The 27,332-nt window shown below is 50.8% G+C and overlaps 1 protein-coding gene and 1 pseudogene across 1 annotated transcript in view; both read right to left on the bottom strand.

Moving 5' to 3' along the window:
- The window catches only part of KLHL25 (kelch like family member 25), a 38,403-nt gene extending 23,317 nt beyond the window's left edge, over positions 1-15,086 (bottom strand). The window contains exon 1 of the mRNA XM_075557866.1: positions 14,938-15,086. The gene's annotated coding sequence lies outside the window, so the exon portion shown is untranslated. The remainder of the gene's footprint in view (positions 1-14,937) is intronic.
- A 65-nt stretch (positions 15,087-15,151) lies between these two features.
- LOC142457049 (BTB/POZ domain-containing protein 10 pseudogene) overlaps positions 15,152-27,332 on the bottom strand; it is a 57,277-nt pseudogene continuing 45,096 nt past the window's right edge.

Here is a 27,332-nt window from a genome sequence, read left to right as displayed (position 1 = left end):
CTGGAGGTGTTGTAAATCTTTACGGGGCAGACAGCTTCAGCTTGCTCCCCTGGAGTGGCTCAAGTTTGAACTACCGACCGTGAGCTAGTAATTAACTGCCTGTCCAACAATGCCAGCAGTTTCAAACAACTCAGCTCAAAGGGAGCCTATAGGACACAGCAGAAATGCCCGAGTTTCCGGGCCTCCAACTCATCAGCGGGCTAGAAATCTCCATCTTTCTCCTGAAGAGTAGAGAGTGGCTTCAAACTACTTGCCTTTGGGTTAGCAGTCTCACATATCACCCCTACGCCACCAGGGCGCCTCAGTGCTCCAAAGGGGACAAAAACTGGTTCCTGGTGAGAATGCAAAGAGTCTTACTTTGGGGGGGGGGGAGTACCGCTAAACATGAGGGGACTTCAAAAGGTTCGAGGGAAAAAATCCCACTTTTTAGAAAATCTTAATTTCCCACAAACTTTTTACAAAGCCCCCTTGCATAGCTAGTGAGGAGCCTTAGCGGCTGGCTCCACAGTTTAGCCGCTGCTAAGTAATATGACGGTGGATTCACACTCACGCGGCAGCGGGGAGACCAGGCACTCTGTGCTCGCTACGGATCCAGCCTGCAGCCCGCACGGCGCAGCTATACGCGGGAATCAAGTCAACGGCACGTGTCAACAACACACGCGTCTGTAAATGGATACACAGAAACCACATGGCAGTGAAATTTATTTGGGGAGAATTACACACACGCATGCACACACACATTCTTTAAAAATTCCTGTGCATGAAAGAATACCATATAAACGTGGTTGAGAAATATCAAACAGAATGCTGATTTTGACTAAGGCTTTTACCAATTAATATTATGTGTGTAATCCTAATTTTTACAGTGTCCAACTCTCCAGTTTCTAGCTTCCTCCCTTTCACTCACGACTGAACAAAGACTGATGAGAGGCTTACTCTGCAAAGACCGCGGGGACCAAGTGAGCAAGGAGAGGGGACTTCTGTTCCCTCCGGAAGTTTGGAGACATAAAGGTTAACCCCAATTGTTATGTTCTTGTTCATTCACAGATTTAACAGCCAGCCACCCAGTGAGCAGCTTTGCTTTTCCTGAATGACCGTTATCTTGAGCAAATTCCTTAGAGAATTACATTTTTTGATGTCACACTGTTCTAAAGTTCTGGTTTCCACAAATGTCACCTGCTGAAACAGTTTGCTGGCGGTGACACTGACTGCCGGTGATCACAAAGTGTGTCAGAGCAGGACAGCTGCACAAGGTTTTCTGCAAGCAGACCTTTCCTCCACCTCGCAGCCCTCCAGCACCCGTTTGTTCCGCCCACTCATGCTTACACGGCGTCTGCCACAAAGAGGCGGACTTCAGCGTCCAGGAGAGATGGCTGGGTGCTCCATGTGCTCCAGGACTTGTTCATGCTGCCTCTAGCCCCTGCCCTCCTCTCAGCTCTGCCGCGCGGGCTTGCTGGCACCACCTGGGCCTGCTCTGGCCACGAGAGCCGGGAGGCATCTGCAAGGCTGGCTGCTGCTCCCGCCGGAGCAAGGCAGGAAATGGACACCAGGGCTCAAAGCACAGAAGAGACCGGGAACTCCGCCTGGGGGCCGGCCATCTGTTGGACTAACTTGTTTCCTTTTCCTTAGGAAGAGGGAGACAAGTGGGAGACAGGGCACACAGGGCAGCCCCTCACAGCAGACACCATCACCCGGACTCCTCCCTCTTCAGCTGCACCTGCTTAGCTTCTGGCACAGTGGCGGGGTGCTGGGGACATGCAGGGGCTGTCTCTACTCTTGCCTGGGTCCTGGAAGGGTCCCCAAGGCCCACAGAAGGAGTCACTAATGGCACCCTGGCTTGTGTATGAGCTGCGTGGCGGGTGTCACGCTCCGGGCAGAGCACTGGCTCTTTTTATTTGGCCGGAAGTCCCCGGAAGCTGGGTTCTTTCCTGAGCTGTGAGGGTTAGCACTGAACCAGAATTAGAGTATTTCTTAATTCCTAAAGCCCTGGGCCCAGCTCTCTCTCTCTCTCTCTCTCTCTCTCTCTCCATCGAGAGAAAATGGGGAGCTACGGAGGGAAGGGTGTACAAGCCCTGTAGAGCGCGCTGGCATGCATGCACCTGTCCCAGCGCCTGCACTCCTGGCCAATCTGCCCTCGGCTACATGTACACCTGTGCCAGGAAGGAAGGACGCAGCCTCAAAGCTCACAGGCGCGACCACCTGTTGCCTGAGTCCATTCCAACTCCTGATAGCCTTGTATGTGTCAGAGTACACCTGTGCTCCGTAGGGGGGTCAACCGCTGGGTTTTCTGCTTCGATCACCAGGCGAGCGGGCTTGAAGGTCCAACCTTTCAGTTAGCAGTTAAGCACCAGAAATAAACCTTGATTCATGCACAGAGTGGAGGGCTACCCAGCTGCTTAAACACAAAACAACTGGCTTTCCTGTTCTGCAATAAGAGCTGTGTACAGGATGCTAACTCATGTATATTACAAACCGGACAACCTACTCACACACAGTGTACACCTGTGGACAGATGCAGAAACTATCTCTGGAAGACGGACAAGAAACTGGCTGACAAGAGCAACCCCAGGAAGGGCGGTTGGAGAGACTTGGCTTCTCGCTGTATGTCCCTCTATTAAGAATTTGACTCTGCTGAGCTTGTGCCAGATGCACTCACACTTCCAATGGCATGGAGTTGGTTCCAACTCAGAGCCCCAGCAGGACTGCTCTGTGGGCTTCGGAGACTGCGACTCCTGTTAGATACAGCAAGCCTCTTCTGCCTCCTGCGGGGACCTCGGGGCTTCCAACTGCCAACCTCGCTGTTAGTCCCCACAGTGTGGCCCACCACCACAGCAGGGCTCTGCCAGATGCACCAAACCCAAACCACACTCGCTGCCATCGAGTCAATTGTGACCGACGGCCAGCCTGGAACAGGGGAGAGCTGTCCCTGTAGTTTCCAAGACTGTAACTCGCTACGGGAGTAGCAAGCCTGTTTGTCTCCCGAGTACCCACCACGCCACCAGGGCTGCACAGAAGCCTTAAAAATAGCACTAGTAGTGCAGGCACTGTGCCAGGAGCTTTCCAAGTACTATCTCAACTAGCATTTACGAAGCCTCTTGTGAGATGGGCGGATCAAGGCTCAGAGAAGGGAGGGCTGGAGCCCATATGCAGAGCCATGTGGCATCTTAAGTTCCCATTCCACTGGCATCTATGGGCTGTCCATGGAGATAAGATGCTCACCCCCCAACTCCCCCGCCTTCACCTCATGTGTCTGAGCAGCAGTGATAGCAAGTGAGAGAACTCTTGGCTTCCCAAGCACCCTGCTGCCTCCCCGACACCTCACAGTGGCCTTCCTGGCACACAGGGAGGGGCTGCCATGCCAAGCCACGTGACGACTGCTTATGGCGGGAGGGATGGTGGGCACAGAACAGGTCTGGGTTTATGACAGGATTCCGTCCCAGACACCAGTGAGACCTGTGTACTGTCCACAAATCAGTACTTCAACTTCACAGTAGTGCTGCAGGATGGTGTGGGAGAGACACACGCAGACAGCTGGCGTGAGGCCTGCCGCATGGCTGCACATTTTTAGGGGTTCCAATGGTTTGACCTCAGAATTCTTAAACAATCCTAAAACCACTCAAGGATCCTACACTTCCTGTTGGTATGGTTTATTCATACACACCGTATTTGATACCGAAACTGAGGGATTAAAAATACCTATTGGTGGTTGTGCTCCAAGGAGTGATTCTGACTCACAGTGACCCTGCAGGGCAGATTGGAGCTGCGACACAAGGTTTCCTAGGCTGGGAATCTACAGAGGGGACAGCTGACAAGTGGGAGGGTCCACAGTTAGCTGCGGCTGGAGCCTCCTGCGTCCTTGGCGGAGGATCTGCTGGCAAGCTGCACCCTCTGAATGGATCCCTTAGCACTCGAAAACAGCATCGCTCTGCGGCTTCGTGCACTGGTCATTCTGGAAAACCTCACTCCACCCAGCGATGTGCCCAGGAGAACAGGAACAAAAAAACAACCAAAAGGAATAATAATGTCTTGGTAGTATCATGAATGAGGCCGCGGTGATGCAGGAGTCGAATCCCTGGCGGTCCGTTCCAATCCCTGCCAGTGTACTTAACAGTGGATGCTCCCAACAGCGATGATGCTAACCGGGTCTCAGCAAAGCTTCCAGGAGGAAGAGAAGGCTGGCAACCGACTTCCAAAAACCAGCCCAGGCAAACCCTACAGATCCCAATGGCCTGATCTGTACCCCATCGTGGCGCAGTATTAAGCTGTGTCCTGCTTCATTGATGGGGTCGCCGTCAGTCAGGGGTGAGAACAACTCTGTGCAGCTACATTACCATCATGAAAATCGTCCTGAACCATGAACAGGCCTTCAGGACCACTCCCCAGATCGTACTTTGAGTAAAGTGAGCTGGCAGAATTTCTTTTTCTTCCACTTTAAGTATGCCTTTTATGAGCTTTGAGAAAAAGAGACTTCTATAGGAAGTGTGGGGTCAGTGAGCCTGGATGGAGTCACCTGCATGCTGGGGTCCCTGTCCTCTTCCCCAGCTTGCCCGAGTGGCAGTCAGCAGGGACTGCTGCCACCAACCACAACCTAACCCACTGCCGTTGAGTTCATTCCAATCCAGAGGGGCCCGTTACAGGGTCTTCTCCAGTCTAACATGCGGCCCGCAGACTCGGAGCCTGTCTGCTTCGACAGCTGCGGGAGCCATTGTCCCGACATACAGGACTCTCTCTAGTAAGCCCAGCTTCACCTTTCTCCCGAGGCGTGGCAGGTGAGCCACTGACCTTGTGATTAGCAGCCCAATGCCTAAGCCACAGTGCCACCAGCACCCTCTAATCCACAGCTGCGCCTCCCCAGTCACCAGGAGCCTGCCTTCCTTCTAATAACCTGGCTCTGCCCGGCTCCTCTCCTGTCATTATCAGATGCCTTCCTCCCACCTCCTCCTCGAAATGACAGAGTGCCTGTGGTGGTCTGCAGTGGGGAGGGGGGGAGCTCCCAAAGCAAAGTACAGGGAGGTACACAGGCTGTTGCACTTGGGCTTTGCAGCCGATCATTTTTTCGTCTCTTGAAATTACACATGCGTGCCTATTTATAGTCAAATGCATGGTGTCCATAATAGGCACTGATTTAGATATGCACTTTTAGCATCTCGTGCCATTGAACAGCCTTGCGTCAGTGCCTTCCTTCCTGCTTCTACCAGCAGAGAGAGACGATGAGGGCCTTACCACTGCAGCCAGGTTAGTTCACGTCCCTGGACCCAACCTTTCTCCACCGCCATCCATCGTGCTGAAGACTGCTTACTTAGATCACAGCCTCGCAACCATGAAACCCAATTCTTATTCGACCTTCACCACCAACTCCTGCCCTGCCCTCCCCTCTACTCCCCGGGGCTCACTCTGGGCTTTGGCTGGCACTTCCCCGTTTCTCCTTGGCACCTCCTCCTTCTCAAACCCCTCTGATCGCTCAACTTTACCCTCCCTGGGTCCCACATGTGTGTCCATGTAGCACCATTGTGTGCCAGAGTCCCTGGGTGGGGCAAATAGTGATGGCTTAGCTACTGACCAAGGGCTGAAGGTTTGGGTCACATACGGGCACTCTGGCCATTAGATACCGAAAACCCCATGGGTTTCTGAGGCTGTCAACCTTCCCGAAAGCACAAAGTCTCGTCTCCTCCCCTCCAAGGGGCTACTGGGCGTGAACTGCTGATCTTGTGGTGAGCTATCCAACATGGGACCCACTGGAGGGCGGTAGGTAAGCTTTTTCCTACTGTGGTCTGTCATCGCCCACCAGATCTACATCAGCTTCTAAGCAGCACACACTGCGGAAGGGACCATAGACCAACCGCAACAGTCACTGAATTAAGGATCGAACTGAGTCCGAGACCCTTTAAAGGTGGGTGAGCAGTCCGCGTATCTGCGGAATTACTTGCCGTCTGACCAAGGTGGTTCAGACTCAAACATCTGAAACGCTAGATGGGAAAGCGCGCCTTCAGCTCTGTCCTGGAGGGCGCCCCACCAATCACAGGACACACCCTGGGGGTGCAGGCCTGAGCACCACAACAGGAGGGGTAAGGTGGGAAAACTCTCTGATCTCGATCCCAGTACAGCCATCTCTACCTGGTCACTAGACCAAGAGACTTAAGTCCTCTGAGCCGCCCCCTCTTATCTGGAAAACGGGGGTGGGGGTGGAGGATGAAAGAGCCGGCCACAGAGCGCTGCCTAGCAGAGGGGGAGTAGATGTGGTAAGCGATGCTCCCACTTGGACTCAAGGCCGGGGACCAGCCAGGGCTCACTGCTGCCCCGGTTGATGGCAGAGTTGCACAGCCAGCTCGTCATGAAGTGCTCTCTCAGCAAGGGCCTCTGGCTGTCTGGAGGAAACAGTGCCCTTCCAGGGAAAGTCCTGGCTGGAGTGGCAAAAACAGCCACCACAGCTTCCGTCGACACAGATACGCTGGCTGACCCTGGTGCATGCGAGGAAACCTGGTGATTCCGCTCCGGCTGGCTGAGTACTGTCCGGGAGCATGGCTGCCCGCAGCATGGCCCTGCCTCCCCCCCTTCCCCGCTCCCTCGGCCTCCATGACTAATCTCAACCATGAGTCAGGAGGTTCCCTCCAGACTAACACAAAACCCTGCCGCCTGCACCGGCTCCCGTCCCACTCCTCCCTGCTGCTTCAGGCTCAGAAACTAAGTGCAAAAGCAGGGCCCCCACTAGGACCCTTGGAGGGACCCCCTGCCCCCTTCCCCACCCTCATCTTTATCTACCCATGCTCCCTCTACCAGCTCTCTCTCCCAGGGGGGTTTAAGCAGGCCAGGCCTGTAAGCTGATAGGACCCTTCCCTGGGGCTTAGGTCTGAGTCATCCTCAGGAAGCAGGGGATCACAGCCAACCCTGGAACTGCTTCCCCTGGGGTGGCAGAGAGCAGAGCTCACCTGGGGGAGGGACTTCAAGGGAGCCTGGAAAAACCAGGCCACCAGCTTGGGCCACAGGGACCAGGGCCGCCTGGGACCATGGGCCCAGGTATCCAGAGCCCGAGCTCCAGCTGCCCTTCTCATTTCCCCACATCTCTGCCGCCTACTGTACTACCTACCGTGTTTCCCCGAAAGTAAGATATCCCCGCAAAATAAGACCTCCCCGATAAGAAGGCCCACTGAAGCTACCGTAACTGGACCCTGGACCATAGTGGTGGGTGCCCTGCACAGCTCACTGTTGGCCACAGCGCAGCCAGACAGGAAGTGTGAGTAAATATACCATAAATTATGAGTAAATGTACCATAGATTGTTGTAAATGGAAATAATGGTAGTAACAAGAAATTCTTGATACTGCAGGATTCACAGTTTGTCTGGTTATCCTGGCTTGTAATGACAACTGCTACTGTACCATATACAGGTAATAAATGTCCTTTTTTGTTGTTCAACAACAAATGTGTACTATATTCTTCATGGAAAAATAAGATATCCCCTGAAAAAAATAAGACCTAGCACATTTTGGGGAGCAAAATTAATATAAGATACTGTCTTAAGGGGTCTAGGGGAGGAGATGAGTCAGTCAGGGTGCGATGTAGCACCGATGAAGAATACAGGTTTCCCCCAGATCCTAAATGCTTCCTTTCCCCCAACTACCATGATCCGAATTCTACCTTGCAAGTCTGGATAGAGCAGAGGTTGTACACTGGTGCATATGGGACCTGGAGGCACAGGGAATCCAGGGTGGATGATACCTTCAGGACCAGAGGTGTGAGGGGCGATACTGGGAGAGTAGAGGGTGAGTGGGTTGGAAATGGGGAACCGATTACAAGGATCTACATGTGACCTCCTCCCTGGGGGATGGACAACAGAAAAGGGGGTGAAGGGAGATGCCGGATAGGGCAAGAAAAGACAAAAATAATAATCTATAAATTATCAAGGGCTCATGAGGGAGGGGGGAGGGGGGAGCAGGGAGGGAGGGGAAAAAAGAGGACCTCATGCAAAGGGCTTAAGTGGAGAGCAAATGCTTTGAAAATGATTAGGGCAAAGAACGTACGGATGTGCTTTATACAATTGATGTATGTATATGTATGGATTGTGATAAGAGTTGTATGAGCCCCTAATAAAATGTTAAAAAAAGAAAAAAATTCTTTTCAGAATAAAGCCTCATGTAATTTTTTAATAATAAAAAAAAGGACACTGTGTTATTTTCAGGGAAACAGGGTATCACTATTCCAGGTGCATGGCCCCTCTCCACAACTTTCCCTTCCTGTCTCCAAATCAAGTTCAAGGGCCCACTAAGTATATTTGTTTGTCTAGAAGCTTCCTGAAATCCGAAGGACCCCAAAGTAATTTACATGGAAATTCACAAAGTTCTCAGAACCCCAACCTTTGATCTCTCCCTACAGGTACACAGGGCTCAATCCCTGGATGGCTGATGCCTCTTTCTGAGCCTGTTTTATAGGGTTGCTATGTGTCAGAATGACTCAGTGGCAGTGAGTTTGGCTTGGATGAATCACTGGAGAATTCTCTACACTTCTTCTGGAAGGAAAGAGGACTCAGCCAGTACTCAGAGAGGGGCGTCCAGTCCTCTCAGAGGCCTGCATCTTTTATGTAACAGGGGATGCCAGACAGATGCCCCCACCCCAAACAAAAAAAGCCCCTCTACTTCAAAGAGGCAGAATCACCCTAACCCCCTCCCCCCTTCCCTGGCCGCACTAGCTGTGCAGAACCGGCACACTCAAATGTCCTGGGCTCCGGACAGCAGGCCCACGAAAACAATGCCCCCAGTTGTTTGCGGAGCTTTCCAGCATAAAACAAACTTCCCTGCATGCTTTCTCACGCCCCGCACAACGCAGCAGCCTGGCAGCAGGATGCTGAAACACAGGCACTCGGCTGGAGTTGGAGACCAGTGAAAGGCAGAAGCAGACTGGCTAAGCCTGGAATTGTTCTTCTGGAAAAACACAGGTGGGTGAGACTCCAACAGAGGAAGCCCAAATAAACTGGAAACTGCTTCTTCCCTTTAAAGGAATAAGGAGACTATCTTTCATCCATCACCTCAGCTAGAACCCCAAACCAAACCAGCTGCCACCAGGTGACCTCCACTCACGGCGACCCAGAGAGTGAATGGCAGAGTAGAACTGCGCCCACAGGGTTGTTAGTGGCTGATTTTTCTGGAAACAAACCACCAAGCCTTTCTTCTAAGGCACCGCCAAGTAGATCTGAGCCACCTACATTTTAGTTAGTAGCCAAGTGCTACCTGTTTGTGTCACCAGGGACAACTAAAACGAAAATGTGGTGGGTGGGGTGGGGGATATCTAGAAATTCTCTCCAGGCTCTGTCATGGGAAGAGAAGGCTTAAGACTGGGCAAAAGGCATGTTGTGAGCCATACAAATGTGAAATGATCACACCTGCACAGAAAGACGCATGCTTGAGGGTGTGCCTTACCTGCAAGGGGGAAAGACACACCCCAATGGCTCTCACTAGGGAGACAGAAAAGTGAAATATGGAGGTTTGGCTGAACTATGGAATATTATCCTGCTGTGGAATGGGAGAGTTGCCATGCTCCACCAAGCGGTGGAGGCTGGGGAGTACCCCGTATGACTCAAACTGCGTGAAAAGCAAACTGTATGTAAGGAGGAGGACTGGAGTCCCTGGGTGCTGAACATGGTTACTGCACTCGGCTAAGAGAAAGGTTGGAGTCTGCCCCAAAGCACCATGTAAGAAAGGCCTGGCAAGCAGCTCTCCAAAAAAAAAAAAATCCATCCCTGAAATCCCTGTGAAGTTCAGTTCTACTCTGGTGGGTATGGGTGGCCAGGTATCAGGGCAGAAGTGAGGGCAACTGGCTAGGAGGGTGAACACCACCAAGCTGTTGACAGAGAGCAAAGACGGCAGGAGGGACACAATGGCTTTTATGCTGTGGCCCATTTTTGCTATATTGTCGTGTCCAAAGGGAATACGCTGAGGTTACTTCAACAATGCACACAACAACTCCTATCGGGGAAATCTTTGTCCTCCTAGAATCAGAAGTTGCTAGCATGTAAAGTCCATGGTCTATCTCTGGGACATCACATCCCCAGCCCATTCAGGGCACCCTGTCTTTCCCATGCTGTGCTCCTGCCTGGGGCACATCGCCCTCTGGCTGCCTCCTCCTGGTCTCTGCTCTGACATCACTATCCAGGAGCAAGGCTTCCCTGACTGGGGTGATGGTTCTCACCTCAGGTTCCCCACCCCCAGTACATCCAGCCACTTCCTCCCAAGCCCTCTTCCCAATTCTGCTGTCTCTCATCTGTCTCCCCCAGCTGAGCAGGAGCCCTGGGATGGCGAGGATCCAGGGCCTGCCCTTGAGGATTGGACACCAATTAGTCACTGGTCACCTCTGGCGAGGGAGGCAGACTTTCTCTACCCCAACACTGTCCTGAACCTGACTGCGGGCTGTCTCGCACCCCAGACGACTCTGCCTGGTTTCTAGCCCAGGGCGTGAGACAGACCAGTACCCAGTTGCCCCTGGTGACCCTATGTGTCAGAGTAGAGCAGTGCTCTGGGGTTTTCACTGGTTGATTTTGTGGAAGGAGACTACCAGGCCTCTTCAGCGGTCCTCTGGGTGAATCCAAACTTCCTCCCTCAGCTCTCCAAGGCCACCCAAGTTCTCAGAGCCCAGCTGGGAAGCACCACAGCTTTCTAGAAAGGGAGTTCCTCAGCTGCCCACACATCAGCTGGGCCAACTGCTGACCTGGCAAGAGGCTGCCTGAGGTTTGGACCAGCAAGTATTCTTTATCATAATTAGGAAATTAATTCTGCTCCGCTTAGATTGATCTGTGGTCAGCCTCCTCTCCCGGGCCCAAAGGGAGCAGGCACGAAAGAGCAAGAGCAAGGTGTTTTACTTCCCAGCCCCTGCCTCCCACTACTGATGACAGCAACAGCAGCTGAAGGTGTCATCTCGACAGAGGTGGGTGGGGAGTGACAGGCTTTCTTTACTTGGGCAGTAGCCCTCGGGGGGAACGAGGTCCTCTGTTCCCATGCGGCCCTGCCCGCCCCCTCAGGGCGGGGTCACCCAACTGGTCTTGCAAGCTCAGCCTTGGCAAAGCCAGGCTACACAAGAGGCAAGGAGCCTCCACCAAGGGCTCCCTGCCGATTCCTCTGCTCCTCAGAGCTTTTGGTTCATTCTCTCTGCTGGGTGGTGGCCCTGGGCAACGTGCCCAAGGCACACTCAGGAGGCTATGTGCTACCCCATCTACTGATTCCTTCATGCCACTGCATGGGCCGCCTTGAGAAGGGAGTCGCCAGATGCCACCTGCTTTCAAGCAGTTGTCTGCTCCCCAGATGCTGCTGGGTCTGGCTCTGGCTCAGCCCTCAGGCTTCACCAGTTCCCTCATCCACACACACCTCCATTTTTTGCAGGCCAGGATGGCAGGGGTCCCTAAATATGGAAGCGATCGGCACATGTGGGACACTGAGGGAGGTTTGCGAAAGGAGGGGAACCTAGCTCAGCCTCCACCCACCAAGAAAGGAAAGGAAATAAATCTGCCTACTGGATCCCTTTTTCTTTCCCAGGTAGACGGGCTCAGAGAGGGAAAGTGACTTGCCCAAAGTCCCACAGCACATCATGAGTAGAGTTGGTACTAGCACCTAGACTACTGACTGCTGGCTTGGACCCTCTACATTGCAATGACTCACCTTTCAAATCCCTCCTGTTTGTTAGTTAAGCCAAGATTTCTAAAACAGCGACCATCAGTGCAAGAACCTCGGAGAGTTCACAGCATAACATTTTGAGCAGTATATAAGAAAGCACGCACCCATTCTACAGATGAGTGACCTAGAGATAATAAAGCCATGCAGCCGGGCACAAGGAACAGAACTAAAACACCAGGCCCCGAGTCCCACTGTGCGCCCTTCTGCCAGCAGGTTTCAGGTCCAAGGCTACAGGCCGGTTGAGCAAGGCCTGGCCCGTGCAACCTTGTTTGACCTCTGCAGCTGAACCTGTGGTGCATGGAGACCCTGGGGTGGTGGGGCGGGTAGGGCTCACAGAAGAATGCGTGGGTAGAGTTTAGCTGGAAGGAAAGGGTTAGGCGTGAGAGAAAAAACCTAGTCTGGGGGTACGAAGGCAGGCTGGGGATGGGTAGAAGTGGCTGGGGACACAGGACAGGCTACAAGCTGTCCCAGAGCCACAAGTGTCTCTCACCACCACTGTGCACATAGAAGACAGGAAGAAGGGAGCCAGGGCTCTGGCATGCACTGGTGCCCATACGGGACACTGTTCCAGAGGCTTCCACGTGGTATCGGACTTGATCTTTACACTACATCGAGTTTCTAGCAGCCTGAGGACCTTTGAGTGAGGTATCTCTGGCAAGGTAACGGCCCAAAGTTAATGAGTTGCAGAACTGTTCTGCTCAGGATGTGAGGTGCTCGGCTCAGGCCAAGGTTCAGAATCCGCTGTAGGATGGGTCTGATTTTCATCACCTCCACCACCACCGGGGCAGCCACAGATGAAGGAGGGGAAAGTGGCAAAGCCTGTGGAGGCAGGAATGTGCCGGCTCCTGGCTGCTTCCATCTGAATGCTTCCCTGGCTGGGAAAGCACTTCAACAGCCTGGCTGACGCAGGCAATTCAATTAAGAAATTTATCACATTAGATGAAAACCAGCATCTCAATTAGCCAATTCATTTACGTCTGGCCACTCTGTCTTCTCATGTCAGCCCTGCCCTCCCACTCCAGCCAAGCTACACCCTCACTATGGGCTGCAGAGGAACTAGGCTAGGGCCACGGTGGGCAGGCTGTTCCAGGGCCCGTGCAACAGAGAAGCACCCAGCATCCTGTGGACACACTGAGCCCCGGTCTCTGGACTCTATAACCCTAGGCCACCCAAAGCTGCGGACCTTTCCGTCACCTCCCACCTACTTCTCCCTGACCTGAACCTATCGACTTGGGATGCCCGCGTTTGCTGCCTCCCTGAGACAGGTGGGTGGTGGTGGGAGAAAATACAGAGGGTGAGGAATTGGGCAGGGCTGTGACGCACCTTCCCCGGGAGCCTTTACATGGTGTTCCTGCCATTCCCCTTCCTAGGGCATACTGCCTGCCTCGTGGCGACACAGCCTTCATCCAGCAGGCGCCGCTTCTACTCGGTTCGAGCAATGAATAATTTAACACTTAAGTAAATGACCAAGCCACCCACTAAGTACAGCTCTTCTTCATACTCCTAGTAATGGATGGGAGAACCACGCTTGCTCTCAAGGCAGACTGTACAGTCAGGGTGTTCAGTAATTTTTCATTTCGTCCAGCACTTCTCTGCCCACACTGGTGTCCTCGGGTTGCAGATGCTATTAGGGTGCATCGGGCTGCAGAAGTTGCCGAGAGATGTGGCAAGTACAACTCGCCCACAGCTCCCCTCTAGGTACCACAAGCATAAATATGGCCGCTGTCTGGGACCCAGGACAAAGGTTTCTTCCATTTCCCTCTACCTTCCTTTAACAACCTCCCTGGAGTCACCTCCTGACAAACAGAATGACTCAAGACCTAAATAGTTGCCCAGCCTAGAGGCATCCTCAGGCACTGGGCAGGTCCAAGGACCTGGCTTAGAGGGTTACCTAATCTGGCTCTGGGCAGGGTTGATGGGGTGTCCTCATCCTCAGTCCCCAACTCCAAGTCCTTCCCAACACTTAACATCTCCAATTCATGACCTTTGTCAATGGAGAGATTGCGGCCCAGGGACAGAGGATGTGACCTCAATGTCACAGGCACCAGGTGTGGTCTGTGGTAAGATGTGGCTTCCTGGCTCCACATACAAGCGCTGATGGCCCCCACCCCCACCCCCCAACCACCGTGCAGGGAGCTGCCACTCTGTCCTGACTTACCAGGGCAGGCGGAAACTCAGCCAGACTGCTCCAGGGTAAAAGGAAAGGGGCCCAGCAGGTCCATGATTAAGCCTACAGGGCCTGGGTCCCCCCACTCCCACCCCACCAACCTTGGTGAGTTCTCTCTAGAAATATGAATTGTCCTTTGTTCCAAGACGATGGAAATGAACTTTAGGGGCTTTGAAGCAACCGCAAGCAGAACCCCCGGTAGCGGTGGAGACAGGGAACAAGATCTCTTGGACAAAAAGCATCGAAAGGGAGTCAGGCCGGTGTGGAGCAGGTGCGAGGTGCCATGAGGTCCTGGAAGCCAGCGTAGGGCTAAGCAGCAGCAGAGCGGGGCTCAAAGAGGGAAGCTGGGGACCTGCCTGGCAGGCGGCCCCCCAGGTTGGTAGGTGACCGTGATGTCAGGAGTGGGGCCCTTTCTCTGCAGACCGACAGCTCTCTAAACAGAGACAAGGTACCCAGGCCAAAGAGGAGGTAGTTCAGCGCCCCCATCCCCATCCTCCACAGCGCACCCCATCCCCGAGTCCGCGGGGACCGCTTTTCCCTGATTGAATCCTTCAACGCACGCTTTGCACAAAGGCCCTCGGCGCTCCGTGCGTTCTGGACTCGCTTCGGACGGGCCGCAAAAGCCGCCCGCTCACATCCTCCTGGACACACAGCGCTCTTTCTCCGGGATCGATAACGATTTTATTTTTTAAAAAGCGAGTCCGTGGATGGACTCCATGAATCAACCACTCCCAGGGGACAGAGCGGTAGCGCCCGCGCGCAACGTCCATTGGCAAACCAATTCATTGCCTTTCCCGGGGCTCGCAGCAAATCCCCACGCCGGTCCCCAGGCGCGGACGAGCGCGCGCGAGCCGCCGGAGCGGTGGCTCCCGGCAGCCCCCATTGTCCCCGACCCGAGCGCCCAAACTGCCGGCGGCTCAGGGGGCCGGGCTGTGCCGCGCTCTTCCTGGCCGCGCGGAGGCGTCCTCGGCCGGGGGCTTCCAAGGCGCGCCTCGGCCTCGCAGGGGGCGCGGCTGCCAGGCTCGCGGGACCCAGCCCTCGGCGGAGCCGGCGCCCGCGCGCTGAGGCGGGCCGGGCCGCAGGACAGTGCCCGCGGGCGCCCAGCCCAGCCACTCACCGCTCGGGACCTTGCCAGCCGCCGCGCTCCTCGCTCCGGGACGCAGTCCGAAGCCCACGTCGCCCGGGAGGCTCCGGAGTCCTCGCCGCCGCGTCGCCGCCACCCGCTCCCCCGGCTCAGCCCAGCCCCGAACGCGGTCGCGCGGCGGTCTAGCCTCGGCGCCGCCAACAAACTAGTTTCTCTAGCCGCCCCTCCCCGCCTCCCTGGCTAAAGCTCAGCAGCCAATCAGAGGCGGCACCTCTGTGACGGACGGGCGACCGAACCCGTAGTTCAGCCCGGAGGAGGAGAGAGGGGCGGGCACCTAGGCCGCGCCGGGACCGGGAGGGGGTGGGGCCGGGAAGGGGAAAGGACTTCGGCCTGATTCTTAAAGGGACAAGAGCCTGCCCACCCGCGGGCCAAAATTTAGGAACAAAACGCTACAATGTTCCAATGCTTTGGAAGAAGGGAGCCAAGCAGCGAGCACGGAGTTTGTATTTCAACCCGCAGGAGGCAGGATTATTTGATTTCATTACTGTCTGCGAGGCCACGCTCCTGGTTGTTCTACTTACACCCTAGCTTATGCTCTTGGTTTATTTCAGTGTTGGGGATATTCTGCAACTACCAACGCCAATCTAGGTTTGGCATCTATTTTTTCAGGATCTCTCAGGCTCACCTTGAAGCCAGCCGTCTCAAATATTCGTTCGTTCATTCATTCATTCATCCATTAATGATCCCGCAAATGTTTTCTGGACGCCAGTGATGGAGGAAGGGTCTGCTAAATCTTCATCCTTGCCTTCCGAGGTTGCTTCTCAGCCCACCACTTCAGTGTACTGTGCACCCGGTTCCTTCCTCCACCAGTAAGTGGCTGGTAGCAACTCCGCCAAGGACCATTTAAAAGATTCAATGAGCAGTGGGTATTCCCCTCACAGGAGAAAAAGAATTCCTATAGGTCACTTACTTAAGGACTTACTTGGGTCCTCAGATTACGAAGACAACCCTAATAAAATATGGAACATGATATGAACTCTAAGAGCTGAGCCTGGGGCGGCGAGAATTCCAGGGAAGCAGAGGTCAAGGTGCTGGGAGGGGGCAAAAAGGTTTGTGGAAGAGGAAGAGGGACTCCAGGAAGGGTTTTGGAAGCTGAGTGGGATTTTAGGAGTGGAAACTGGCAAATGGAGCCCAGGGTTACCAAGGAACTTAGACTGGACAGGAGACCCCAGCGATGAAGAGGCTGCCTTGTGGCAAGGAAGAACCTCTCCGGAGAGGGATTGTGGGGGGAATGGTGAAGTGTAGTGGAGAGTGGCAGCCCACATGTGAGTTCGGATCTCGATGCCCAGCCCAGAGGTGAGTTCAGATCCCGCCCAGCCCAGTCAAAAGCTGTGGAAGAAGGCAGCTGGCGCAGGTTCTCTTTGGAGGAAGGTTCTGAATCTATACTAGGATTATTATCAAGATTAAATAAGACAACAGCACCTATATGGGTACTGGCACCTAGTAAGCATTCGGTGTCGGTTTGACGCACATCTGGAGATGTTTACGACAAGAACGTTCTACTATTAAGAGCCGTTCTGGCCAGAGGCAAGAAGCTGCCCTACTGTGCTGTTAAGGAGTCCTCCAAGGGGGGGGGAAGGATGGAATGAGAGTAATTGTCCCACTGAAGACATAGCACCGATCCCATTTGTAGTTCTAACGTCTTGCCAATTTTCTGTGGCCCGAGTATTTATACAGCTGCTGGTTGGAGGACGCTCCTCATGCAAAATGGGTACTTAGCGAGTTCATAACCACTGCTTATCATTCCACATAAGTTCTCTGGGAAATTATAAATGAAAACCACCTAAAATCTGTCCCCATGATCACGTTTCCTCTCCTCAACTCCAAAGCTTAAATTAGGCACTGGCATATATTAAAACCAAAGATAGGCAATGGAACAACATCAGACTAAAGACATGTGCTGTCTTGCGTTATTACATGTAGCTATGACTGGAAGGGGAAAGAGATGGGACTTGCTTGGCATTTGTCTCGCTCCTCCCTGTAGACATTGGAGAAGCTACCACCACGGCCCTTAACACCTATGTTCTGACGGCTGGCTTACCTGTTACTCTACTCACTGCACAGCTGGTCTGGGCAGGATCAAGGCTGATCTCTCTGAACCCTGGGCACCTCACACGAGATGTCTGGGACATTGTTTGGAAGTATCAGTGAGCATAATAAACTAAACTAAGTCTTTTGCTGGCGAGCAATTATGTCACGTGGTATCCCCGGTCTTACAGAGTAGAACTTCCATGGGATTGTCTTAGCTGAAATCTGTAAGGAAGGAGCCCTGGTCAACAGCTCGAACACAGCTCTGCTCTGAGGGAGAAACATAGGACAGCCTATTTCCATGAAGATTAAACACTAAAACCCAACGCATGGCCATGAGTGAATTCTAACTCGGTGATCCTACGTAAGGCTTTGAGTCTTTATGAGAACAAACAGCCTCTTCTTTCGCTCAAGCCACAGTGCCACCAGGGCTCCTATAGGGCCCTTCTACTATGTCCTCTGGGGTCACTATGGCTCATATTTGACCCGATGACAATGGGTATAATCTTCATGGAAGCCATTCACCAGGTCTTTCTCCCGTGGAACCACCGTCGTGTTAGCAGCTGGTAGCACACCGATTATTACCACCCAAGTACCTTAGAATAAAATATCCAAAATAACTGTGATCTAGATAAAGGTCTGTAATGCGCGAGGGTAAAAGGTGTCTGGAGTGACATATTTTGTCCAGGACTGGCACTTAACTCCATAGTTGTCTGAAAATTGGGCTCTCATATTTTCACTCTGCCATCCTTCATGCCTGGTTTCCATTTCCAGGGTTGCCTCATGGTCCAAGGTGGTTGCTGGAGCTCCAACCACACCATCTCTATTTTGGGCAGCAGGAAGGATTAAGGGTAAAAGGACCAAAAGTGCCTCCCAGCTGTGGAAGCCGCCTGTGGAAGTCCCACATAACACGTCATCTACCACACACAGGGCAGAAGTTTGTGGCATGGCCATACCTACCTACAAAGGCACCTGGGAGATGCTGCATTTTATATGTGTGCACCCCCAAACAAATCTAGGTTTCGGCTAACAAAGGAGAAGAGGAGAACAGATGCCTAGTTTCAACCATTAGTCCAGGCTAAACTTTTTGTTTTTTCCCCCTTCTCACTTTGCCATCTGTCGTGTATTCCTGGTGGCCCAGAACATAAAGTTTTATAAATTCTGGGATGTTGTTCAGAGTTCAATGGTATGTGTTAATACATAACTGAATTCTTCGTTGTCCTACGTCTTTTGGATGGTTCTTTTCCAGACTGTTTTGCTCATGCCTCCTTATTTCCAAGGCTTCCATGTTATGGAATGTTCCAGAACTGGATGTCTATAGGTAGAAAGATTTCTTTCTTACCTATACTCACTCCCTAGGTCAGCAGTTCTCAACCTGTGGGTCATGCGTGAATCCTTTGGGAGTCGAAGGACCCTTTCACAGGGGTCTCCCGATTCATACCAGTAGCCAAATGACAGTGATGAAGTAACAATGAAAATAATGTTATGGTTGGGGATCACCACTACAGGAGGAACTGTATGAAAGGGTCATGGCATTAGGAAGGGTGAGAACTACTGCCCTAGGTGATCTCATCCAGGTCTACAGCCTTCTGCCCACACAGACACGGGCAACTCCCAAATCTCTGTACCCCCAGCTCCTGACTTTTCCATGAACTCCAGGCCCATGGCTACAACTGCTTGCTCAATGTATTTGCTCAGATGTCCAGAGTGCATATCAGTCTGAACAAGCCCCTACTGCATCGACACACACCCCTGATGCTTCTGCAGGCTTCTGTAGCTCAGAGAAAACGAACCAACAAACCCTGTGCCCTCTGAGTCCATTCTCACTATAGGTCAGCAGAACTGCCTGATCATTTCCAAGATTTTAATCCGCACGGGAGCAGATGGCCCACATCTTTCTCCTGGCACACCAGTAGAGAGGTTCAAAGTACAGACTTTGTGGCTAGCCTGCAGGGTTCCTTCCATCTCAGTGAAGTCCAGCTCAATTGTTCCTTTGGTTCAAATGGAAAAGAAAGCAAACCTTGCCTCATTTTCTCCGATCCCAGGGCCTAAGCCCTAAGGAAATCCTCAAGTCTGAACACTACCTATCACCTTTACTGCCTTGTCAGGTTGGGCCAGTCCACTGGGTCCTTGCAGCAGTCTCCAGACTCCCCCTGGATAAAGTGGAGCCAACGCATGGGGGTTTCTGAGTGGTGGAAATGGGAAACGCCCCTGACTGCTAACCAAGCCACCCAGAGGCACCTCAGAAGAAGACCTACTTCCCCAAAGCACCTGCCTGGAATCCGCAGGAGTCAGAGTCAACTCCAAGGCAACTGGTGTAACTGGTATATCCTTGGCTCAAAGGCCTGCAAGGGCTCTCAGTTCAGAGGGAAGACAAGAGTTAAGCCAGAGATGGGGAACCTTCTTTCATTTTCCATTGTGTATCTGTAACATCATTTGTGGGCCATACTGGTCAAAGATTTCACCTACTCCTCCTGCCTGGGAGCGGCTGGACTGCTTCTCTTTGGTGAGGCCTGTGAATTCAGCTGGACCCATGATGTCATGGGCTTTCTATATCTGCCAGGGCAGACGTTGGTTTCCAATTTGTGGGGGAAAGGCCAGCCCCCCTCCCCAACTAATCAGGAAGTGCAGTTGAACGGCTAAGATACGTAAAGATGGTAATAAAGTCATAGAGAGCATGAGAGCTAGAGGAGAGATTGAAATAATGGAGTCAGACACACTTCATGGTAGCATGCTCACCTCCTGGATGGCCATGACCTTACCAGCCAGGTCCGAGCACAGCGTGGGCCGAGGTGAGGTGGGGCAGAGACCCCCTTTATTGTTAACCAAGGCTTATATCTCTTTAGGGGATGTGATTACAGGTAACCACACACATCACAGGAGGGGGCTATACAATAGACAATACAAGTAATAGGGGGATATACAATGGGCATAGATTTAACAGGAAGGGGATGAGCTAGGGGTGTACATGATAGGAATGCGTGGAGCTAGAGGTATACATGTGACAAGAAGGGCGGACCCTAGATTCATGATGGCGGCCAAACCTTGATCAACCTTGAGTGAGCTTGGCCTTCCTGGGATCTCCTTCAGGGAAACAATCTACTACTAGCCTTATCAGAAGGCAGTGGGCTACCTGTTGTGGGATAAACAGTGGTGTCTGCTTGCTCCAGATGGCTGAGAGAATAACCCCTGACCTACTTCTGTAGACCTCCAAGTGTAGTCATTTGCCACGTGTAGCAAGTAGCTAAGTTTGGCATATATTTTGGGAAGACAACTTGGGAGAAATCCTTCTGTTTCCCACGCCAACTCATACAGTAAGCCAACAACCTGACCTGATCCTGGGCCAGAGAGCCCCTTGCAGGTCACCTCCCTGTCCCTTCACCTCTTTGTCCTTAGGTGCCATTGATTGCTGCGTCCAGGAGCATTGATTATGAACACAAGCAAAACAAAAGTCTTGACAATTTCAACCTCTCTCATGATCCTCAAACCTGCCAAGTCCACTCTGAGCAGGGCTTTTGCTTTGCTGGTTGTTTACCTGGAAAGTTCTGGACTCCGATATCCATCTGGTTCAATCTCTTTCACTCAAAAGATTTCTGCTCAAATGCCACCTTATCACATAGAGGCTTCACTTATGAATTCAGTTTGCACCCTGCCCCCTAATATGTAGAATTCCTCACACTTGTACTTGTGGATGTGACTTTATTTTGACATAGGTTCTTTCTTTCAAGATGTTATGGGTTAAGTGAATGAGGTCATCCTGGAGTCAGATGTACCCTAATCCCTTCTGAATGATGTCTTACAAAAGGGAAGAACAAACATGGAAGCAGAGGCCCCAATGGAAGATGCCTTACAAGTAAAGGTGTAGCTACAAGCCAAGGCATGCTGAGAGATGCCTGGACAGTTGAAAGTACCTTCCCCTGGAGCAGACAGGGTGATCGTGGACCCCGCTGGAAGCTTGAGTTTGGACATCAAGCCTTTAAAGCTGTGAGAGTATAAATCCTTGTTCGTGGGAGTCACCCAGTGCGTGGGGTCTTGTTATGGTAAACCTAAGACATTCTCTTGAATGTCCTCTAAAAGTACCCAAACTCCTCGCCCAGGGGATGCCCGTCCCCCTAGTCACCTTCCCTTGCTACATGCATATGTAGGGAGAAAGCTTCCCACTCACAGCGAGGCCTCCGTGGTCTCCTGTGGAATGTGAACCCTTTCACAGACCATCGGCAAAGCCACTCTTGGGTCACAGTGGTCAAAGCAAACGTGAGTACCTAGCCATTCTGCCTGAATACAGACACACATAAACAACACCTACCTTGCATCTGACCTTGGTGGGCTTGAGTGACCACTCCTTGAAGGAGCCCCATTGGTGCTTTTGGTTAAGCATTGGGCTGAAACATCCTCTTGGCACTTCAAACCCACCAGCTGCTCCGCGGGAGAAAGACCAGGCTGGTTGATCCTGTAAATAGTTACAGGCTTGGAAACCCAAAGGGCAGTTCTGCTCTGATTTATAGGTCACTGTGGGTCTGAATTGACTCAGTGGCTGTGGGGGTTTTGAAGTTGCTTTATTGCTTCTTTACAAATTGTAATTTTAGCTTCTTGGTAGTCTGCCCACCTCCGCAATAAAATTTAAGATAGCCAAACATGAAATTCATCTCCTGCTTTCTGACAGCATGTAAGCAGAGCAAACCTTCATTTCTTAGGACTCTTACCCAAATCATCCATTCAAAGCCAAATCGCAGTAGACCTACTTCTTTGCTCAGCTTGATTAGGTTCCTAAGACCAGGCCATATGTGAAAATCAGTGTTATGTGCCAAAGGAGGATGAGCCATCAGATTGTTAGACTCTGAAGTGGTTTTGTTAGGCAGCTTAGCCTAGGGAATTGGGAAGTCCATTTACGCATGCCCAGGAGAGCCAGCAAAGGACAAAGCTGGATTTTCCCCCCAGTGGGCTCAGATGGGCATTACACCTGGAGCAGCCCACCTGGGCCAGGTGACTGCAATTCAGCCAATGGGATCGACCTGGGGTCGTTCACCACGCCTCCCCCGGGAACCCTTAAGAAGGCAGGACCCAAGAGGGAGAGGGTCTTGCTTGGTGGTCTGGTCGTCTTCGTGTGAGGAGAGAGATCCTTGCGTGACCTGGGGCAGTCTCTGCCAGGCCGCATGGTCAGAGGAATTCTATGGGTGCCGCGTAAAACCTGAAGCTTCTTTTAACTCTCATTAAATTCACTTGGATCACGAGCCCGGCTTCGGCGTGAAATCTCTCTCACGTGGAGCCAAGGACCGAGGTTGGAATCTAGTCCCGGAGAGAGAGACCTAACAGTTTACCTTTGTTCCTGTTTCCCAACGCTTACAGAATTCACATAGCACTTTTGTAAGTTCCAAGTGACTTTTCTGAGGAAAAGGGAAGTCTCAGATGTTCACAGGAAATCTCAGGGACCAAGAGCTGCAAATCCCAAAAGAGCGCCCTGTGAGAGAGGCCTGAGAAGGAGTGCCCCTGCCCTGAGACATGCAAGAGCAGACCCCTCCCCACAAAAAAAGAAGAAGAGTAAAAGAGGCCTGGCCTCCCAATGGCAGGCTTTCATCTCCTCTGGCTGGGGAGGCGTGGTTGAAGGTCCTGCCCAACCTCATTGGCTGAGTATAAGCACAACCGGGTGAAGTCATGTGGCTAGGCCTAGTCTGTGCACCCAGGTGGACCTCCCACCTGGGCGCAGAGGGCTTGTGTCTGAGCATGCTCAGTTTAGAAGATCCTTCCATAGGTGTCTAATGGGTGCCTGATTTCTTTCCAGTCCCTTTGTGTGGCCTTGTGCAGGTATTGGTCCCTATTCTGGCTACCTAATAAAATCACAAAATGGAAGGAGACTACATCATTACATAGTTGCTAAATTATATCATTATGGTACTGCCAAATCATTCGGAAGCATGTCCCAGCCAAATTGACATATAACCTTAGCCAGCACAGCCAGCACTACTCTTGCTCTGTACTGCATTATTGTCAGACATAAGTCAGTCATTAATACCCAAACTAGTCAGACCATAGATGTTTTATACGGTGGGAAACACAACTGGGAAGAGAGTGTATTTGGACACATTCCCTACGCTCATCTCTAAGGAGTCTGGGAGATGAGGCCCAGCCACATTCTCCTAACTAAAAGTTATTCCCTCAGAGTCGCCCCGTAAAAATGTCAATATTGAGATGCTTCTTAGAAGCTTGCTATGCCCTTGAAGGTTGTCTGCCTGAAGGTTGTCTGCCAGGGAGAATCCTCAGACCCTACTGTCTGCCCCACTTAAGTATGGCCCACTCCCTTCTGATAAGGGTCAGAGATTGTCCCACTAGAGATGAGCTCAGGGACACTTAACTAAGGTCAAGCCAGCTCAGGGACCGCCACCAAGGGTTTTAACTCTAGAACCTTCCCACTCTATTGTGGATGTGACTTCCTGTCATGCGTATGCCTCCAATACCTCCCCTTCCTATTACATGTATGCCTCTAGTGCAGTGGTTCTCAACCTTCCTAATGCCGTGACCCTTTCATACAGTTCCTCATCTGGTAGTGACCCCCCCAACCATAAAATTATTTTTGTTGCTACTTCATCACTGTAATTTTGCTACTGTTATGAATTGTAATGTAAATATCTGATATGTAGGCTGTATTTTCATTGTTACATATTGAACATAATTAAAGCATAGTGATTAATCACTAAAACAATGTGTAGTTCTATGTTGTGAAATATTTATTTCTAATTACAAATAAATGAAATTTTGTCTTATGCATGGGTAACAGTCTTAATATAACAACAGTAAACTATATTGCTACATCCTGCGACAGTATGCATAAAAAGACAGCATCAGTGCGAAGGTTGAGATAGCTTCTTTCTCAAAAGATCAGAAATTCTCGGGGTGTCTTTGCAAGAGCACATTGAAGATCATCTTCCACAAGTCTCCTTCTATATTTAGACTTGATAACCAACAAGCTGAATCATAACTCGAAACAATGTCTTTAGCCGCTGGCAACAGTAAATCCTGAGCAATGGTGTGAGGTTTCATAGCTCTGGCGATTCTGAGTGCCACCAAATCTGAAGCTTCAATGGCTGCTACGTTTTGTTTGTGTTACTTGCCACCAGTGTCAAGTCTGGCTTTCTTGAGTCCATCAGCTTTGCTTCTAAAATAGTTGGTATCCTTGCCGGCAAATCTCGGACGCTTGCTATCAAAATGGCGTTTTAGTTCGTTTGGCTTCATAGATGCGGCTGATAGAACTTCACAACAAATAGCACATAGAGGTTTCTCAATTTCTGCTGCAATTATTGAGGTAAACCCATACTGTAAAAAATTCCTCACTCTATTTTCTTAATGTTCTTGTCTACACAGACCACTGTCATGGGATGGTTTGCTAATGAAAATAATAGATAATAACAGCTTTCATAATACAAAAGATGATACATGGCATAATTCAGTCAATACAATTCATTAAAGATTCCTATGATTTACCATTCTCTGTGGGTTGTTTTTTTTTACATACCTGTCACTATCACAAGGGAGCAATATTCACATCAACCACAGCAGAATATAAGAAGACTAATCAGCATCCAGATTCAGTTCCCATTGTACAGATATTTTTTGTTTGTAGTATTTGATGATTTCACAGTACATAATTTTACATTTCCCAGTAATTATAATTCATGAAGTGTCGTTTGATCTCCAATACTGCTGCTTTCAACACAGCAGCTGTTTTCAACACAGTAGCTGCTCTCTACACAGTAGCTGCTCTCTACACATGTGTGACTGGTCAGCATAAGTACATATGGTGCCAACCCTGTCACATACACCTGTATTTGTACAGGGTGTATGTTATGGGGTTGGCATGGTGATATGATCACACCAGGTACTCATATATGAGCGTATCTGCATGTGGGCAGACCTGCCTGGAGATGGATAGAGGAGTGGTGTCTCAGTTCCTAAGACCATTGGAAATACGTGTTTTCTGATGACCTTAGGCAACCCCTGTGAAATGTTCCTTCAACTCCCAGAGGGGTGGTGACCCACAGGTTGAGAACTGCTGCCCTAGTACATGCCCTTCCTGTTACGTACCTGTATGGCATGGCTTGCATGCCTAGTGATTATTTAAACCTGTCGGATACATTTGCCCCATCTCTGTGGTTCCAGACTCCAAGGAAGAGGTGAGCCCTTATCTGCTTGTCTGAGGTTTCTGTAATTTACCCTTCAATTGTACAACCATTCCTTGGGACCCATTTGGTTGTGGAGGCTAGACCCCCACATTATACACTGTCACAAATGTGAAATGTCTATGAATGAGGAGCAGATGTATTGATTCTTTCTAGCACCTTTTTACTGAGATGGTCCTTGTGCTGTGGATGCATTTCCTTATAGAAACAACAATAAAGCTCTTCAACTGTAGGTGTTCCTGGTGGTATCTGGCTGGACAGCTTTAAGAAACATTTTTGTTTGTTGTTTCTTTTTAATAAGCTCCAAAAAGCCTAATTTATTTCATTAAAGAAGCAAAATGGAATCAACCTGATGTTCATTTATTTATTTTAAACTTTTTATTGTGGGTAAGGTGATGGTTTACAGAGCAGATCATAGTTTTACATTCAATAATGCACACATAGAGAATCATTTATAGTCCCCACAATGAGCCCTTCTTCTCCCTGTGCTTCTGTCTCCATCCCTCCTCCTGTCCTAACCCTCTGAACTTTGTCCTAGGGCAAAGGTCTCAGATGATTCATCATTTTCAAGCAGTGGTGGGTTTAATTCAAGACCTAAGGGTAAGGGCCATAGTCTTGGGAGTCCTGCCAATCTTGGTCCAACCAGCAAGCCCACTTTCTTTTATGATTTTGAGTTCCATTGCACATTTTTCTCCCACTCAATCCAGGCCCTTCTAATGGGATCCTTTTCAGGTTTGGTTTGAACTAGCCACCTCCTCGCTCAGAATGTCAGTTTCACCAGAGCAGGGAATTTGTCTTGTTCACCACTTTATCCCAGACCTAGAACAGTGCCCAGCTCATAGGAGGCTCTCAATGAATTAATGCTGAAAAACTGGGGTTTGGGTTATACACAGGTTAGTGGCATGAATGGATGTCATCTGGTCAAGCCCGACTAACAAAAGGAGTCAATCTCATGAAGCCTGACAGAGTTAATAGCAAAGTGGGTTCGAGATGCATGGGAAGACATTCCAGAAGACATGGTGCGACGTGCCTTCCAGAAATGTAGTATTAGTAATGCTATGGATGGCCATGAAGACTACGCTTTGTATGAAAATGACAGCAGTGATGGTGATGACGGCGATCTCAGTGAGGACAGCGTCTATGATGTCCTCACACCAGCTGAAGCTCTGTATTGGGATACAGATGATGAGGAGGAATCCAGTTTTGAAGGATTTTAACTTTTTACATTTTAGCTTGGTTGCTGATTGAGCTCAGGGAATAGTACTCTTACGGTATCATTGTTGATACCTTATTGTTTTTGTTGAACCTATTTTCCACTTACTGTGCTGGTTTACTAATGTTAAATGACTTGTCCTTTTGTTTATGTTTTTTTATTTAAAATAAATAAATATTTAAATACATTACCCCACTGATGTCTCAATTTTTAGTAATTTTATTTTCATTTGTTTTGATTATTGAAACTCACCAATAGCTTCTGCATTTTCCACTCTAGGCTTATACTCGAGTCAGTCAGTTTTTCTGGTTTCCCAGGTAATAATTAGGTGCCTCGGCTTATACTCGGGTCGGCTTATATTCGAGTATAAACGGTAAGTGAGTGACACTTCAGAGGCAGTCTCCCCAATCATGCAGACAGTAGTTTCTGTTCTCAGTGGTGGATAAATCCAACTGGGCCTTCAGTTTTCCCTAAGTTTTTCCAGGGGTGGAATGTCCCTGCTCAAGTGAAGCCTGTCCAGGCTGAGTTGTGGAGCCAGAAATGCATTTGCCTGCTCCGGTTCTCAAGGAAGAGCCTGGTGTCCTTGGTTACCACTGCAGGAGAGCAGGAGAAACCAAGATCATGGAACGAGTCACTGCTCAGGCCCTGGGCACAGGGCAGGGCTGGACCTGGGCAACTTGCAGAAGATGGGAGGGATTTGCAAGAAGAACTAGCGGTTGCTGCTCATTCTAGCCAAGGAGGCCACAGTCTCTCAGCAGTCTCCATGACAGCCAAACTTTTTAAAATATACCCTGCCTGCCCACCAGACACAATTAACCACCTCCCCCCGCCCCCATACACACACACCAGACACACCGCAATTGAGGCCTGTATTTGATCTGGAAAGCATTCCTATTCCTTGGTACTGCGCAGTGCATGCTGGAGGCGCGAGGAAGGGAAAGACAATGCTCTTGGTT

This window comes from Tenrec ecaudatus, chromosome 9 (genome assembly GCF_050624435.1).
Source record: "Tenrec ecaudatus isolate mTenEca1 chromosome 9, mTenEca1.hap1, whole genome shotgun sequence".
Lineage (NCBI taxonomy): Eukaryota > Metazoa > Chordata > Mammalia > Afrosoricida > Tenrecidae > Tenrec > Tenrec ecaudatus.
This window is presented reverse-complemented; position numbering and strand designations above follow the sequence as displayed.